The sequence below is a fragment of the Vanacampus margaritifer genome, chromosome 1, assembly GCF_051991255.1.
Source record: "Vanacampus margaritifer isolate UIUO_Vmar chromosome 1, RoL_Vmar_1.0, whole genome shotgun sequence".
NCBI lineage: Eukaryota > Metazoa > Chordata > Actinopteri > Syngnathiformes > Syngnathidae > Vanacampus > Vanacampus margaritifer.
The window spans coordinates 29586418-29599115 of record NC_135432.1 but is presented as its reverse complement, the minus strand read 5'-3'; the positions used below and the strand labels follow the sequence as shown (position 1 = coordinate 29599115).

The following is a 12698-nucleotide window of genomic DNA, read 5'->3' as shown; positions in this document are numbered from 1 at the left end:
GTGTGTGTGTCAGGGTCCTCTGTTCATTAGCCCAGTGTAATTGTGTTAGCAGTGTTGCTTGCAGAGTGGGAAGAAAATATCTGTGTTTAAAGGTCACATCAGTGTAGCTATGACATACGAATAGATGACACATGCATCCAAACCCAGAGACATTGCGTGCCCGTACACACGCACGCACGCACACACACATACATGAACTAACACTGTCCCTCCCTCTGATGCACATGAAGCCCGATTTGACCGATTTTGTGATTGTGAGTGTATTGCATATGCCTCATCTTGCCTTAAGGTATGCATATATAGATATACGTATTTGTGTGCATGTGTAGGTGTGCGAGGGCCGGATGGGAGCGACACTGTTTAATCAAATGTAATATGGTTTGGCATCTATGTTAAAGCAGCTGAAAGAGCAGTTACATTATCTCCTGCGCAGAGTGTGTGTTGACGTCATTTGATCTTATAATCAGATGAATGCAGGATATGCTCAAGAAAGCTCCCTGTTGACATACAGGCTTTGAAGACAGATTAGAAATGAATAGCAACATAAAGCAGTGCAAAGGTACATAAATATCTAACCTGCAGCCTGCCGCGTTGGAGGCATGCAAGCGCTGAGACACTCCTTTCCCATTGGTACTCAAATGAAATAACATCCTGGTTTGTAAAGCTGTTGACTTGATACGGGTATAATCTGTGTCAACCTGTGCTTGTTGTTTTGGGTTAATGCAGGCTACTCGTGGTGAGGGATGCTGACAGTAACTCCTATTATTTTATTGTTATGTATCAATACTGTGATCCTTTATTTATTGTTTCCTCGAAGGCAAATGAACTTTTCCGGTCAGACTTCGCGGACAGCTACAGAGTAGGTGCTGGAGGAAGTTAAATTTCCTGCTTCAATAGAGTTCTTTGTGGATGTAGTTATGTGGCTGACAATTCAGGATCAAAACCATCCTGGAGCCAGGAAACATCAGTCCATCCATTTTCTGTACTGTTTGTCTTCGTTTGGGTCGCATGTAAGCCTATAGTTGTGGTGTACACCCTAGGCGGGTCACCAGGCATATACACACAAATAACCTCTCACATACAAAATTAACACCTAGGTATCTCAAATTAAGAAATGAATCGGGAAATCCACAAATTTTAACCCAAGTAGAATTTGATTTACATTAAACTTGGTGTAGGACATACTTGTTGATTATGATGGGACAACACCAAGTCTCAAATCTATGGTCAATTGGAGTAGGGGTTTTGGAGCTACGGCCCACAGAATTTAGAAGATTGGTGCATATTTTCGTAACTTGACCTTTGGATCTACAATTTGACCTTGAAAATAAGCTTGTGGATCACATTTACTTTAACACAAAATTTAATCAAATGTAATTTCTCAAATGTTCTCTAAAACAAATGAATTCAATGAATATCCAATGGGGGATAATATGGATAATTTGACTCTTGCTGCTAAACAAAAAAAAAAAGAAGAAGAGGACATTTCTGAAACGTTTAGATGCTTTAGGAAATGTGAGGTATTAAATTTTATGAGAAATTTTGTTTAGGTCACTTGATTCACATGGTCAATTGCAAGGTCAACTGAAACAAATGGTCTAAAGGTTACTTCAATACTGTATGCATTAGGGTTGCACAATAATGCTATTTTCAACCAATACCACTAAACTAACAATTTAGAAAGTGCCGATGATGTCGATAACCGATAAGTAAGCCGATAATTATTTGCAAAATTAACTTGAATACAAATATACTTTCGAGTCCTACTATAACTCTAACATGTACAAATACATTGAAACATTGTGTAAAGCACCATGAAGCTGAATTGTATTGATATCGCTGCTTCAAAGACAACCACTAACTCATTTTGAATTTTCCAAAACAAACACAAAAAAACAGTCATGTTTTAAAAATGCAACACAAAAACTGTGAGGATAACAGTAAAGAAAGCCCACACTGGCGACTGCCATGTCGCCATGATGCACCTTCTGTGAACACGAGGTCGCGGGCATTATGATGTCACAAATATGCGACACTACCATAGGAGAGGGGAGGGGTTGAGGAGTTGGGCACAACTTGAGCCACAACCACAACAGATGAACCAACGTGGCAAGTCTATTATTATTGGCGGATTTCTTTATCATCTGGTTTATCTGCATGACGTCAATTTGGTCAATAATTGATGATACTTATCGGCCACGAATATTATCGTGCATCCCTAGTATGCATCTTTCTTCTTTTAAACAAAAACTAAATACATTCAAACTAATACACGTTACCTGGCTGTGTTATTTAACTTTTGGCAAGTTTGGGTTCTTTCTAAAAAGGAACTGTTTTTCAAGACGTTTGAGGTCAAAATAGGGTCAAGTATGTCTTTTTCATTATTTTTCCCGTTAATAGCTTTATTACAGAAGCACCAATAAGTCTCCAGCAGAGGTGATCACTAAATAGGTTTGCTACTTGTTTCTTCTTGTACATATCAGTACATCATCCATTTTATATCTGCAAGATTTTTATTGCTATTTATATCACAATATAGCTTGTCTTCATCCCGCTCACGTGATTTAATCTGATGTCGTAAAATGAGAAAGATATTGGTCGTTAAAAGCGGCTCGGCTCCAATGTCTCGCAGACCAGCCGTTGTCAAATTAGTGTGTTTACGTCTTCGCCCTCCTAATGGTGGCTGAACATTTGTACTGACAGCTCACTTTACAGCCAGCGCTGCCGCCACAATAAAACAGGCTTCTAATGCAACTCCACTATAAAGATGGATGGGCTACATCTCTAAAACCTGCACATAGGAGGCACTTGATTTTCACACCATTTTATTCTGCACTTTTGTCATTGGGTGCTCTCTCTCTTTTTCTCACATTTACAAACATACAATCCCAAAGCAGAGGTTTTCTTAATGCCGACTTGGAGTAATAGACAGTGCCATTTCTTTTCCACCCCACTTGATCACCCCTCCAAACCCTCATTGCCATCTCCCCCCTGCTCCATCCTTCATTGTTCACTCTCTCTCATTTTCTTAAACTGCAAAATTGCTGTTCCGTAGTTGGGAGCCAGCTTCGATTATCTACGCCAAATTCCCTGATAAAGAAGTGTGGTTTTGGCCTATTCAGGCACTTAAAGCCTCACTAAATGGCTTTAGCTTCAGGGTCCCTGCTTTGGAGACTCCATCACATGCACACACGCGTACACGCACACAGACTCTCATGAGTATGGTTATGCACACACAGACGCACACTAACTCTTTTCCACACTCCTCGTGGGAGCTATTCCTGTTGTTATGATTTGTCAGCACATAATTAAATATATGGTAGTCTCAGTTTTACATGTGTTAATGCGCATGGACAGTAGTAAGACTTCAGGATTTTAAGTCTACTTGAAAGAAGAGTGCAAGCCCAAATATCAAGCCCATTTGTTGTTTTTTTAGAAAAACACATTTTTATAAGAACAAGTAGATGGGAAGTACTCTCAAGTACCAGTTGGTGGATATAAATCATTGTTACAACAAAAGAGCAGAATCACTACCGTGGACAAAAGTTGCTATTGACATTTAGATTTAGGACGCAACTAACACTGTCAGCCACTCAATACCACTCATAACTCATGAATTTAAAGTCTGATGCAGTCATTAGATTTGTTGTTCTAGCCCTGCTTTTGCAGTTTATTCCAGAATGATTCATTTCCTGGCCACAATTTTTGGTAAAGTGAGCGGGAAATCATATAAAGTTCCAAAGAACCTGACAAAGAAAGCCTTGTGACCCCTGACGTACAGAGTATATAGCTTAGAAGTGTCCTTAAACTGACGATAGTATGTTTAAAGATGACAAAATACCAAAAAATTCCCTAAAAAACGCTAAAGGTCTACCGCACTTGTAAACAGCTCTTGCACATATACTGGTAATTGTAGTCCGTGTGAGCCAGCTTTCCCGACGTGTGAACATAAGCATACTATATCTATCAGGATTCAACTGTATCTGTTAAATCCTTAAATCCCTGTGCTGGTGGAGGTCTTGGAGACGGAATGAGCATATTGTTGAGGAGACTCGGTCAGATTACAAATGATTAGGGCTCAACTACACAGCTCTCTGTGAATTAACGATGAAGTGCACCTGTCGTCGTGGGTGTAAGTGAACATTTTTATGGGTCTGGGAGGGTTATGACTACTTAGTCAGTGCAGGCATGTCGTCTAACAACAGTATATAAAGCCTCTAAAGTGCAAGTGTCAAAACTAGGGCTGGGCAATTAATTGAAATTTAATTGTGATTTTGATTTTAGGCTTCTCTCGATCTTACAAACGATTAGTGTGCCCAACGGCGGGGTACCCGTGCAAGTACCCAACGTTGTGAAATTAATGCAACATGTTACTTGCGCAGCAAGTTTGTGACATGACATGTGATTGTGCCCTCCAAGAGTGTACTTAAACTGCTTGATAATAGCCCTGTTGGAATTTACAGAAAAACTAAATGCATAAAAAACACACACACTGTATATTTAATTGCAAAACATACGTTGTTTAAATTTTTTTTTGCCAGTGCTAATGCTAAAGTCAATGTAAAATCCTATTGACATGCTAAGAGGAAATTGGCATTGGCCTCCGGGAGTGATATTCCTTCAAATAACAAATATTCACACACACGCTGTTGGAACAAATCCGTATACTGGTTTATAACAGTACTCAAAGGCCCATATTCTTTAGCCTGAAAATTCAGACTCACTCGAGGCAGAGGTGGTATCACCCTGACTATGATGGGCCACTACCGATACCAGGTATCGATATCGGTGCCAATGTCTTATTTTAAGGTATCGGTACTTGCGGCGGTGACCTATACCATTATCGGCCGCTCTCCTGCAGCCATTTCACGATCAGGGACTCGAATTGAGAAATTATATGAATACAAAGTTGCCATTAACTCTTTTACTGCCAAAGACGTTAAATGACGTCCACCCATTTTTTTTTTAAACGGGTGCAGGGAAGCCTTGCGGAGCTGTGCTGAAAGTTTCAAGCAGGTCTAGTGAGCCTAATGACTATTTTTGGCCCCTAGAGGGCAGCGATGACTCTCTTTTGACAAGATCGGGTGGGCGTCAGCAGAAGACGTGAGGCGGGGCTAGAGTGTTGAGGGGACAATGGCTGAAGAAGCCATAATGGCGGTTGCAAGCAGCTCACGCTAGAGCCGTTTTTTTCAAAGACGAAAAGCATTAACCAACGATAAAGAGCACATTGATGACGACGATGATCATCATTGATGATGATGATGATGGTGACTCCGTGGTTGGAAGCATTGACGCGGCAGTAGAATACGTTAGGCGGAGCTAGATGGAGGAGGAAGCGGACAATGTTGCAAGCAGCTCACAGTTGGGAATTTTCAACGCTAAAGAGCACATTGATGACGACGATGATCATCATCGATGATGATGATGGTGACTCCGAGGTTGACGGCGAAGTTGGAAGCGTTGACGCGGCAGCTATGACGACGTTATAAAGGTTCACGGGCTAGCGATGCTGACACCGGAAAACGCGGAGCACAAGCGAGCACGCTCAGGCGGAGGTTCAATCGGAAGACGAAGAGTGCCCCGAGTCCAATGCATATTCATCGGAGGAGTGGGTACAGTCTGCTACTTGCTATTCCCCGGAAAAAAAGGCCGTCAAGAAAGTGTAACGTCTGCACGCGAAACGGACAATCGAAGTGAAACATATCTGTTGTGCAAATCCTGCTCCGTCTCCTTGCACGCAGGGCAGTGTTACAAAAAGAAAAACTGTATTTGAAACATCCACATAATTGTAAATAGTACCACAGTTGTACACATTTGTAAATAGTTTGCGAAATTGTTTTGTCAAATTGTTACACTGTTGAAAGGAAATAAACGTATTTTGCAATCTAAAAACACTTTTTCATTGTTGGTGGTGGTGTATTACAGAATTAAAGCACTATTTAGGTGTTTGTGGCATCATTCATGGACAAAAATAAGTGTACAATTCACTAGAGTGCATGAAATAACATCGTTTCACAAAAAGCTCTTTTTCTCCGCTTTTTGTTTCAAAACAGAGCATTTCGGTGAAACTAGCCATTTTCTATTGTTGATTACTAAAGAACGGAATAAGGTAGAAACAAACTTTTTTTTTCTGATGAAAGATTGAACTCTCATCTTTCGTCAAAAAAAAAAAGTTTGTGTTTGTGTTTCCATAGTCCAAACACAACATTTTCTGTGGACCTTGAAAGATCAGTCAAAATGCTTAAATCGTCTGGCAATGGCGACATCCCATTTCTGAAAACGTCTGGCAGTCAAAGAGTTAATTTTTATTGTATATACAGTATTGTGTTTTAATGACATTGGCAACCTCACCAGGAAATGGGCGTGTGCAACAGTTGCTCCATGATCTGTTTCTTCTTCGGTACATTAAATAAAAAATAAAAAAAAAAATCTTTTTTTTTTTTTGGTTGTTGCTCCAGGTTTTTCCGATGAAATGCTGTTGATATAGCGCCTCCATGATGGCACAACACTGCAACTGCAGGTAAAATACGTTGCTGCCTGAATTTTGTACACAGGAAAAAACATGGACTGAGTCTGGTCAACTGTCCTATCAGTCGCATTTCTGAGGCGGGGCAAATCTGAGCTAACAGACAGTGGAATGAACCAATGACCGAAGAGCGGATGTGGCGTCAGAAGAGCGACTCGTTGAAGTATTTCCTTTTTTTTTTGGAGACGGAGTAAAAATCCAACATGGCTACTTGCCGAAGAGACAGTAGTGAATGACTTATGTCGTTGTTGCGGGAACAACCTGAAGATTTATAATGTCATTGGTCACTCTGTTTTGACATTCGAACAGCGTTAGCGAAGACGTCACACAAATAGACAAATTTGATTGGCCGTCCTGCTTTCGGCCGGTTCCGAATCGCTTTCTATGGACGCCTGTCCAGACCCACTTTCTTGGAAAAGAAAGTGGCTTGCCAGGCTACATATTCTTCCCAACCTGCGGAAAAATAGTTACAATAGGCCCAGTACACATATAAGGATTTTTCAAATTTAAACGTTTTGTTTTGTTTTGTCTTTGGCAGACCCATGACTATGGAACAAAAAGTGTAAATTTTGCATGCTTTAGCCACACTCCTAGTACATAAACAAACACAATGCAGAACTGCTTATGGCTAATTTGACACATTTTTACTCTTATAACTGTCCCCCTGAGGGCCACCATAACTACGATTTGACCATGATGAAAAGAAGTTTGACAGCCCCGCTCTTCTTGAACCAGCTCTGTCATCACTTTCTTTCTTATTGCAAACACACTATGTGACACAACAAACGTGTGGGTGTGTTTACAGTAAGTTTAACAAGTTTAAATCTTTGTGTTTGTGGGTCATGATGTTAAACCACTGGTGCATTTGCTCCTGCAGCTGTCCATAGGGTCAGTGTGTCACTTGCTGGAATGTGACCGTAAACTCACCACTGTGTTGCAGCAGCATGGTACAGCAGCCCACGTTAAATCAGACAGACCACAGCACATTCCATATATTGCATCAGACGGACAATGGAGGCGTTTTTTTCTTGGGGGGGGGGGGGTTGAGGCAAAATTGCTGTGTAGCTTCACTAAAACCTCAGGACAAATTTGATGACCTCAATTGGATCGTAGTCCTGATGCTTTGTGTGGTCATGGTGGTCTATTAATACATTGTGAACATGCTGTATATTGATGAAATTGGATGCACATCTTTGGTATGACACAAGGATGAATGATTTACTTTTAGGACAAGTCTAGCTGTTGAATCCCTGCACTGATCCAAATGATGATGATAATTTTTTTTTGTACAAGAAAAAGCTCTGCATTCCCCCGAGGTGCCATTGCAGTCTATTAAGATTTCTTCCTAAATGATGAAATTATGAGACAACATAATTTCATCAGTTTTGAGACAACATAATTTCATCAGTCTCAGAGATTTTTTCATTTAGGAAGATCACCAAACAGCCGTAATCATTGCTGCTGGAACAAAGAAAGGAAAATTGCAAAGTAGATAAATAACATTATGTCTGATGAAGACAATTTAGATTTATTTGCTGCCTTTATCCACTATGCTTACTGCTTAAAGCAATCTTTTGTGGTCCATATAGCCACACACGTAGGACCCTGTTTCCATAGACAGTACACATGCGCTTGGATGCAATTGACCCATCTGGATTTTCATACAGTCCCGCCATATCTAACAATTTTGTAAATGAACGTACACTAATAGTTAAACCAGCTAAAAGCAGGTCTAAATTGTGGCACAGGTGGTGTAATGTAGTTTAAGTGGATTTGGTCGAGGTCCAGGCAGACATTGTGTGGTGGATACCATCAAATTTCATTCATAAATATGACAACATTCGTCAAACCCTCTGAATCATTGTTGAAATCCATTCATTGAAATAATAATTATTTTTAATATATTTATAAAAGTAACACGCCTGGCCATGCACAGCTACAGGATACACAATTAGGGAAGGCAATCTCCAAATGCCAACCATACAGTGGCCATCGATTATCCTCAAGTGGAGCTCTTCTTGCTCTTCCTTCCAAACACACTGTACACGCGTCAATGTCCTGCATGGAATTAAGCGAGCACTTATGCTTCCGCTTTATAGACTATGCACCTTTCCTTTGCTGGATTTAAATAGGAAGAGAGAAGACGCTTCTATTGGCCAGGAAGCAAGTCGGCTATGTTCACTCCCACAACGGTGCAAATACAGATTTCTAACTGCACACTTGTACGTAAATACCAAAAGCACAGTTAGACTTAGTGCTAGACTTGCGCTGGATGTTCAATTTGATGACATTGGATTACCAACATTAACTCAATTTATTGAATCTGTAAAGTAGCGGTTTTGAAGATGCAAGAATTCTGCCCGACATGGCTATCATTTGTGTAATCAGTTACACAGCTGATTTTGATGTCAGCTGTCAACTTTTACATTGAATGTACAGTAGCTGGTACAAGGTTGAATCCTGGTCAGGACCCCAATGCTCTTGTGACTGACTGCCAACAAGTCCAGAGTTTAGTGCGCGTTTCGACTTAAGTGAGCTGGTACTAGATCCAGCTTCCTTTATGACTCTGAATGGCATGAACAGCCAAGAAAATGGATGGCTACTGACAAGTGCATTATTTTGCTCAATGCTTACATTCTCATGAGAACAGACTTGTTCAACAAAAGATCTTTATGTATCGAGCATAAACAAACAACATAAAATATCACGGTAAAGTGTACATGATGAGCTGAGGCCCTACATTATGTTGTGTGACTTCATAACTGAGTGTGTTGTATTGTTTTACATCGGTTCAGTTTGTAAAGCATGTTTTTGACTTTACTATGGCATAAAAATAGCATCTTGAGAGATCAGTATCTGGTCACTGGCGATGTAGTGGTTCAGTCATCTGACTTCCATTCTGGCAGCATCATTCAGTTCCCACTCACTGATGGTGTGAATGTGAGTGTTAATGGTTGTCTGTCTCTGTGTTCCTTGTGATTGACTGGCAACCAGTCTAATGTGTAGTCGCCCCACAGTCAGCTAGGTAAGGCTTCAGATCCCACGTGACTCTGAACAGTAGAAACGGCACAGGAAATGGATGGATGGATCAGTAGTATATTTAATCATGTTGGACAAATGTTCAAATGATGTTACTTGTTTTTGCTGGCAGCTTGTGTGACTGTGGATCTATTCAACAAATTCTCCATCCATTCCCCCTCTCATCCAGAGAGCCAGAAGTGGAGGCTGTGAGTCGACTCCATCCAGCCGTATTAGCAGCCTTTTCAAAAATGGTTCCCAAATAAAAATCTCCTCACGTTCAAGTGTCTGTCCGCTTCCTGTGCCTGCTCTTGCATCCTCTTTGTTATCCTCATATGACCTGTGCTGGGACTTTAACTTTGATACCATCTGGTGCAACGTGCGTGGTGTAAAATAGAAGAGATCAGACTCATATTGAATGAATATGCCTTTTTTTTTTTTACTGCATTAAAGTGAGAAGCTTGCGCAAGTACCCCATGATGCATAAAATGAACAAAGGCAGTTTGAAAACAGAAGCATCACACAAGCATTGAGTCCCAGTTCGGTCAAGTATTTCTCATGCTGTTGATCATGCGTTTCAAGCTTAAGGGTACCTTCACGTGATTCACATTCAGAATGACCCAAAGCAGAGCAGTTGCTAAAAGGCAAATATAGTTCAATCCGTTTAGGAATCCCACATTTAAGTGAAAAAATACCAATCCATAGCCATTCAACCACATACTTCAGTTCCAACTCTTGTTCCCATGCTTTTACAGTGCAAGTGGAAAGGTTTTTACTTGAAATGCTGTTAAAGTTGCGTTGTTTGTGATGATCAATGTCTATCATTGGACTTTATTTATACATATACTGTTTGTGTGTGCTTGTATAGTAAATCAGATTAGATGGAGGCAGGATGCGCACCCGCATGTTCATAGTAATTGTTGCAAGAGATGTGAGCTTCATGCTCAAGGAGTGCTTTATGCAAATTAGTCTAAGTGTTTGGCTAAGGTCAGAGACTCGTCGGCAGCGATTAATCAACATTTAACAGACTTCAAGTGTTCCACAGCTTTATTTCATGTGTCAGGTGAGCTGCAGCATGTCCTCAAATGCACAGAACGAATATTTCAAAGTTTAAAATCAGATACATCACTCAAAATTGGATTGGTAATGATTTTAAGGACTCATTGTGTAACTTGAGCGGCAATAAAAAATAAAGAAGCATTTTTTTTTCTCCCTCCATTTTGGAGTCAGACTCACAACCCCCGTGAAAATTTCTTTGAAAAACACATTGTTGTTAGAATAGTAACATTCGTACTAATAGAGCCAATACAACACGAAGGGGTCAACTAGTCTCTTTTATAAAATAGGTGATCAGAGGTCACCATGGCTAGCGCCGTTATTCTATTGTTCTGAATTACAAGCCAGTATACCACTCAACTCATTTTAACGTGTAATGCTTGACTGTTTTAAACTCTATTAATGTTAAAAGCAAATTAATTCTTTATATTAGTTACATTTGGTATGTTGCTTTAAAAAAAAATACTAGATAGATGAATACATGCAATTGTTGTCCTGTAGCTATCTAGATATCTTGTCCCATTTTCTCTGCTGGAGTCTTCAAGAAGCTACATCTGTAAACTCTGTAAACTTTTCCATTTGGTCTAATTTAATCATTAAAGAACAACTTTTAAATTAAAATCTTGTTTTGTTCCACTTCATAGACATTTCACTTTTCTCTCATCTTCTTGTCCCAGTTTTGTCAAGCGATACCTCAAATCAGCCTCTGCTGCACATGTGCTCCTTTTTCACTTATTTATAGAATTTGTCAAGTGCAAGATGATGAAAATAGCTGTCCTTTTGAATAATTTTCCAAACTAGCTATTCCCTTGTTTTTTGTTTTTGTGAATGTGCAGGGAAGTGTGGGCATTTATCACCAATGAGTGAGTGTGTGTGTGTGTGCGCGCGCGCTTGTGTGGGCTGTGTCGTAATGTCCCATGTGCATATGATTGAGTTGGTTCGTGTCAGAGGAGCGTTAAGTCAGTGGGATCAGTGCGTGATTGTGAAAAGATGCTCCCGACCACATACTGTAAGTATGTGTAGTCTGCTCACATTTTGTCAGGGACACTAAACAGGGTTTGTATTGTCCTGATAGGGTTGGCAACAGCGTGGCGATCTGGACCAGTGTAATCATGACTGGGCTCGGGATGAAAGAAACTATTGACAGAGTGAAGTGTCTGAAGGGAAGAGAGAGAGAGAGGAATGTGTTGAATTAGAGAATAAGAAGCAGCGAGTGAGGAAAGAGATGTCAGACTTGAGAAGCGTTTGCCTTGTGCACTTTATGAAATTAACTTAGCAGGTTTGAAATTATTTTCAGCCACATTTCCATCAAGCTCCATGAACCAATTCAGCTCACCATGGTACAGCTCGGAATGGTAAAACCTGATTTAGTAGCATTACTTAAATAGTTTGACATCATAGTAACCTGATAATGTTAGCACTGAATTTAACATAGTCAGAGATTACTTTATTTCGTTTATTTTCACCACCCTGGCATAACCGAGAGAAAAAGTTGTTTTTTTCTTCCCATTTCCGATTTAGAGATTGTTTTTGCAGAACTGGTGCAATTCCTTATCCGTATGCCTCTGCACACATTAGTTCATTTTTTATACACACACCCAAACACACAATGCACAATTTATCAACAGTGCAAACAGTTAAACACCCTGTAAAAATGCAGATTTCAGGAAAAATAAACTGAAAGCTTCCCAAGTTTATTGTCCTATTGCAGTGTGGGAAAAGCTGATCTTGAAGCAGGTTGCTCTGTTGGAGGGAGCTCTTTACAGGCAGCAGTTGAAAGATATGCTGATCTGGCTGGGACGAGTCTGTACTTCATCCCGTCCCAAGGCTAATGTATTTAGCCTTTGTTATTTGTCTAGACTAAATTTATTGATGCAATGGTGTGAGGATTGGATGATGATTCATTGGTCTTTTTTGGTGCTTGATGGATGTTATAGGGGACATGAGAGTGCTTTCTGTAAGGGCACAAAGGAGGAGATGCTGTGTATTTAATACAATACATTAATACAGTTTGAGTTGATTTGATAGTTTTTGATATTGATTTTGCGGTTTTGAAGATTACATGTGTACATGTGGAAAAGTTAAGAGTCCATTCCCA

General features: G+C 40.1%; 1 protein-coding gene across 4 annotated transcripts in view; it reads left to right on the top strand.

The window, feature by feature from the left end:
- Positions 1–12698, top strand: part of LOC144035843 (plexin-A1-like) — a 248625-nt gene that overhangs the window by 39303 nt on the left and 196624 nt on the right. The window contains exon 1 of one of the 4 annotated variants that reach the window (XM_077545888.1): positions 6458–6520. The exons of 2 other annotated variants lie outside the window; for them this stretch is intronic. The gene's annotated coding sequence lies outside the window, so the exon portion shown is untranslated. Of the gene's footprint in view, positions 1–6457; positions 6521–11843; positions 11956–12698 lie in introns of those variants that run through there. One more of the 4 variants, XM_077545881.1, reaches the window with a different exon arrangement.